At 49.0% G+C, this 5,363-nt stretch overlaps 1 non-coding gene across 1 annotated transcript; it reads left to right on the top strand.

Annotated features, from left to right (window-relative positions):
• The first annotated feature begins 1,473 nt into the window (after nucleotides 1–1,473).
• Nucleotides 1,474–1,636, top strand: LOC112549993. The gene has a single exon (XR_003093655.1). It is a non-coding gene; the product is annotated as a U1 spliceosomal RNA (small nuclear RNA).
• The last annotated feature ends 3,727 nt before the right edge of the window (nucleotides 1,637–5,363 follow it).

Consider the following 5,363-nt stretch of genomic DNA (forward strand, 5'->3'; position numbering starts at 1 on the left):
TTCTGTTGTCCCTATCCCATGTGCAACCCTCGCCAGCCTTTTCTACCCACAAAGGCTGACTCTTAGTTTAGCCTATACCTGTGCTGGGCTGAAATAACCCCCTGAAGTCCAGCTCTTGCCAGAATTTTTTCTCCCCTCCTTCTTTCGTATTCCTTTTTCTGGCTCCATAGACGTGCAGCTCGTGCATTGCTAACGGCAGACACTCCATCGTGGAAAAGCACGACCCCTTGAGAGCCAACAAAAAGCGTACTTTCCATAGGGCTGCTGTGGTGCACGTAATTAAAACCCTCACCCGCCATGTCCCATCCGTCCCCTCTGGTAAACCATAGAGAACATTTTCAAAAGTGACCCCCATTCCCCTTCCCGTCTCCTTCAAATAGGTAGTCACCTTCCCCCACACCCGTTGTGCGTAAAAGCAGTCCCACAGCACGTGTGTCACCGACTCGGGCTCCTCGCAGAGCTCCCTTGGGCACTTGGGGGACCGAGAGAGTCCCCAGCGATAGAGCACCTGTCGCACTGGCAGAGCATTTCGCACCGCCCTCCACGCCAGCTCCTCCTGCTCCCCTTTCCAGTCCTTCCCACACCCTACTGACTTGCTCTGGTCTCAACTCCCCAACCTCTGACATTCCCTGCTTCCCTTTCAGGAACTTAAGGACCCTTCTGGCGTCTCCCAGCCCTTCAGTCCCAAACCCCTCCACGCCTGCGCCGCCTCATCCTTTTCAACTAAATAACCATTTAACTGACTAAAATGTACAAAAATAAGTAAAATTGAAATAAAAAATGTGCAAAATTATATTTTATATATTATAAAATATAATATTATATATATAATATTATAATATATATAAAATTTTGCAAATAAATACACTGACAAATAAATTGCAATTCTTTTGCAAATAAGTAAATATATATATATATATAATTCTGCAGATAAATAAAATTGCAACTTAACTAAAATTGCCATTATTTTGCAAATAAATACAAGTGAAACAAAATTTGGCAAGTCCGTATAGAATTTTTGCACATTTTTCTTTCAATTGTATTTATTTTGGTCAATTTTAGTCGGTTACATTTTTATTTCGTTAGTTGAAAAGGATGAGGCGGCGCATGCAGGGGGTCCAAGGCAGCGAGCTCCTGCACCGCGCTCCACGCCCCGCCCCGCCAGGCGCAGGACGTTCTAGGCCGGCAGGGGGCGGGCAGAGCGCTGTGACGACAGCAGCATGGGCGGGGAGTGGGCGGTCGTATGCAGATATCTGGAGGAGTGGGCGGGGCGCGCAGCAGGGAATTGTGGGAGTGGGGCGCCAAGCGCCCTTGTGGGGGGCAATGCAGGCGGTTGAGGAGGAGATAGAGCAAGCACGAGCAGATTCTTACTATAGAGAAGGGATTAATGGCAATAACTGCGGTTTTATATTCTCGCCGTCGTCTTAGAGTGACAGGCCGTAGAGGCGGCCCTTGGTGCCAGCCGATTGGCTCATACTTACCTGGCAGGGGCATACCATGCTCACGTATGTGGTTTTCCCAGGGCGAGGCTCGCCTATTGCACTCCGGGCGTGCTGACCTCTGCGATTTCCCCAAATGCGGGAAACTCGACTGCATAATTTGTGGTAGTGGGGGACTGCGTGCGCGCTCTCCCCTGGTCTCATTGGTTAAAAGCAGAGCTTATTGTGGTTATCGACTCTCGTCAGTGCGCCGCGCGCAGAGCCTTCTGGGAAGTGGAGTTTCTCTGCTTCCGTCTTTGCTGTGTTTTTCCTGGTGCTGCGGCTCGTGAATGCCGGAGTCGCTTGTGTGTGTGCATGTGCACTCAGAAACACAAACATCTAACCCTCCTTTAATACCTTTCATGAGACTGCCTGAGACGCTGCCAACAAATATAGACAAGACTTCATAGACTGGAAGGGACCTTTGAAGATCGAGTCCAGCCCCCCTGCAAGCTTTCCGGCTTGCACACCAGTCATCAGGCTCAGGGAAAGTTAAAGATGGGGAAAAGTCCTCATGTGTAAGAAATAACACCCCCGGTCAGGCTGCAGGGGGTCTAGGCTAGGCACGGGCAATTATTTCGGGCGGAGGACCGCTTACTGAGTTTTGGCAAGCCATTGAGGGCCGCATGACAGGCAGCCGGGAGCAGATAAATATGAATTTTCTAAAATTTTTAGCGGCCCCGCGGGCCGGATCAAATGGCCGGGTGGGCTGCATCTGGCCCCCGGGCCGCATTTTGCCCACCCCGGTTTAGGCTCTCCCTTGCATCTTGCGCAGACCCTCGGCAGATGCTTCCTCAGCCCGATGAAGGGCGTTTGGGCCCGAAAGCTTGCAAAGAAGGATTTTTGAGTTGGTCTGATAAAAGCCTCGCGTGTGTGTGAGCGTGTGTACGTAGGCAGACACAAGAAACACCAACATCTAGAACTTTTGTTAGACCACCGGCGAGATTGCAAAAAATATATATATGTTTCTGGATGCCGCTGCTCCCTTTTTTGCCACTGGATATCACTTGAGCCGGCTGCCACAAGAAAGCACTGTTAGTGTCATCGCCAGAAAGTGCACATGCAAGAAGCAAGGTTTTTTTAGTGATCTCTTGTATGGTCCACTTCTACAGGGAGAGAGAAATTAGACAAGCTATTCGACACCGAGTGCCCTTCCTCCGGTCTGGGACAGAAGCAGGTACAGCCTAAGCTAAATACCAGGTAAAGCAATGTCTTGTGTTTAGCTCCATAAGGGAAAGGAAACACAGGATGCTCGGGGCGAAGAGAAATGATTGGACAACGCTTCAAAACAAGAGTTATAGAAAAGAACAAGAAAGAGGAAAGGATTTTGGCGGGGGGAGGTTGCGGTACCTTTTATTGGGCCGACTGCACGGCTGAGGGACGAGGCTGAAGTTGGTTCCTGGAATAAGGCCGACTTCAGCCTTGCGGCCGGGAGAGATTTTGGACCAGCTCTCGGGAACAAAGTACCTTCTTCCCTCAAATCTGAGAAAAAAGCAGACGCAGCGGGAGTGAGTGACAGAGAGAACAAGGGTCTGTGTCAGGCTCCACGTGCAAACGAGCGCCGTCTGCCGACCGGCATGGAACAGGGCTGCAAAAAGAGCAGAGGGATGTTCAGAGAGGAAGGGTACCAGGATAAACCACCAGTCTGGATCAATACCGTGTCCTTCAGGACCAATTGGCTGGCCTTAAGTGCCAGACTTGGGGGCTCCTCCATCCCCTGCACTCCTGCCTCCATCATCTATGAGGAATGGTGTCCGATAAAGTCACTTTTATTCCCAGGCCTGTCTTTGGAAGGTGTTAGGCGTTTCATAGATGCGACTCGCACGTGTCGGATCCGTGTCTTCGGATGGTTTCCATGTGGGAAGTACCGACTGCGGAGGCAGTGGAGATGTCTTTGCAGGCTTTATGTTTGTTTTGAAGGCAGGGTTGCATGTTGCTCGGTGATTGCTGTACAGCAAGAGAAAGAGAGATCTTTTCTCCTTCCCATTTCTCCAATGATTTGTTTTTCAAAGACTTTGGGGCTGCAAAAGCTGCCCAGCCCACACAGCCCTAGAGACGGACAGAAGTAGTTACAGTGCCTGCAGCTTAGGGCGAATGCCTATCTACACACACCTGCACCATAGGGCAGTCCTCATTCAGTTCATCACATGGCTTGTTCAGTCCCTGGACTTTCAATGCTAGCACTAATCCCCGGACAAGGGTTTTCATGCTATGTTGCATGACGTGAACACATGGCCACTAGGAATCAGGCTAAGCCCTGTCCCGCTCATTGCACGCAGGGTACTGAATGCATTTAGCTGCCCTTTGTATAGTGACTCCACTCATCTAAGAGTCACAGATGTGTGCCTCCTGGATCCTCAGCGCAGGAGAATAAGTTTATCCTACCTATGACACAGGCCTGTGACAAAATGGGGAGACTAAAACCATGAATAGCAAGGCAGGAGAGGCAGGGGTGTATTGTAGTCTGTGCTTGGAAAGAGTCAAGGTGATGCACTTATGTGACATGAGGGGGATGAAGTATTTTCCAGTCCATCGGTCATTAACGTAAAAGGCAACTTCTACCTGTGCAAGACGCCTTTTGTCTTTGATAACTTCCACCCAAAATCTCTATAGAGTCGTGATTTGCAAACATTTTTGGCCACATACCCCTTTACATGCAAAATATTGCTGCTCAGCTCAGCTTACACCCAACACGTCTCTGCACATTCATTCCTTAAGGAAGAGGTTTGATGCTGACAGCAACATGGGGCAATGCCATTGCTCACCACGCACCGAGCAGCCGGAAACTCCATCATTGTTAAAATATAGGCACATACTCCTTAGCAAAGGCCTGCATAGCCCTCAGGGTTGGTACACCCCAATTTGAAAACCATGGTCCCAGAGTAGAGGGGGTGGTTGAAGGGATTTCTGACCTGCCGATGTTCATTTTTCACCTTGGGATTTCAAGGAAATTCCAGAAGATTGGAAAAGGGCTGAAACTGTGTCCCTATGCAGAGGACAAAGGGAATGACTGATTGATGGGCTGGCATCAATACCAGACCAATCCTACCTGACAGAGGGATCGGTGAATAGGAGATCATTAACCAGCCGATACAATTTTATGGAAAGTAGGTCTTGTCGAGCAAGCCCGATTTCATCTTGTAAAATGATTACAGGGAACTGCATGGATACATGGAGGTTTCGTATCCCTTAGCATCCTGATTTAAGAATTAGCACTCCACAAATCAGCTCAACTCTCCTTAAACAGGAGGAGACCTGGCTGACAGATCTCAACTAGGAATCAGTGGGGGGTAGTCATTGGGTACGGGGTATTTCCAGGGGAGTCCTGCAGGGATCAGCTGCAGGCCCAAGGTGAATCAGCAACTGCAGATCTGGAATTGCATGGACAATCACCACTGATAAGATGTGCATGTTGGACAAAGAGCAAGGAGATGGGGTGGGGTAGGGGGAACACAACACACAATAAGAAAACAGGACAACTGCTCTGGGCAACCTGGTTTACTTGGTAAGCTGGGCCCATTCAAACCACTTTTCAAATGTTTTATGATAGCCAAATGAGCAATTTTATGCCTTGGAACAAGGCGTGCAGGTGGTGCCTAGAGAACAAGGGCAGTGTTCACAAAGCCGAGGCTCAGCAGGGAGCTGGAGATAGGAACACAAGTGTCAAGACTCAACGCACCTACTCGTGCGCTTTAATGTGCATAGCCTATTTTAATGCGCATTAAAGCATCACAAAAAACTGTGCTATTTAGCTAATGCGCATTAAAATAGGCTAATGTGCATTAAGCATCGCTTAAAAACCATGCTCGTTAGTTAAGGTACATTAAGGCAGGCTAATGCGCATTTTCCTAATACCTCACAATGGAGGTACTAGATTTAATGTGC

The sequence above is a fragment of the Alligator sinensis genome, unplaced genomic scaffold (genome assembly GCF_000455745.1).
Source record: "Alligator sinensis unplaced genomic scaffold, ASM45574v1 scaffold1008_1, whole genome shotgun sequence".
NCBI classification, from domain to species: Eukaryota; Metazoa; Chordata; order Crocodylia; family Alligatoridae; genus Alligator; species Alligator sinensis.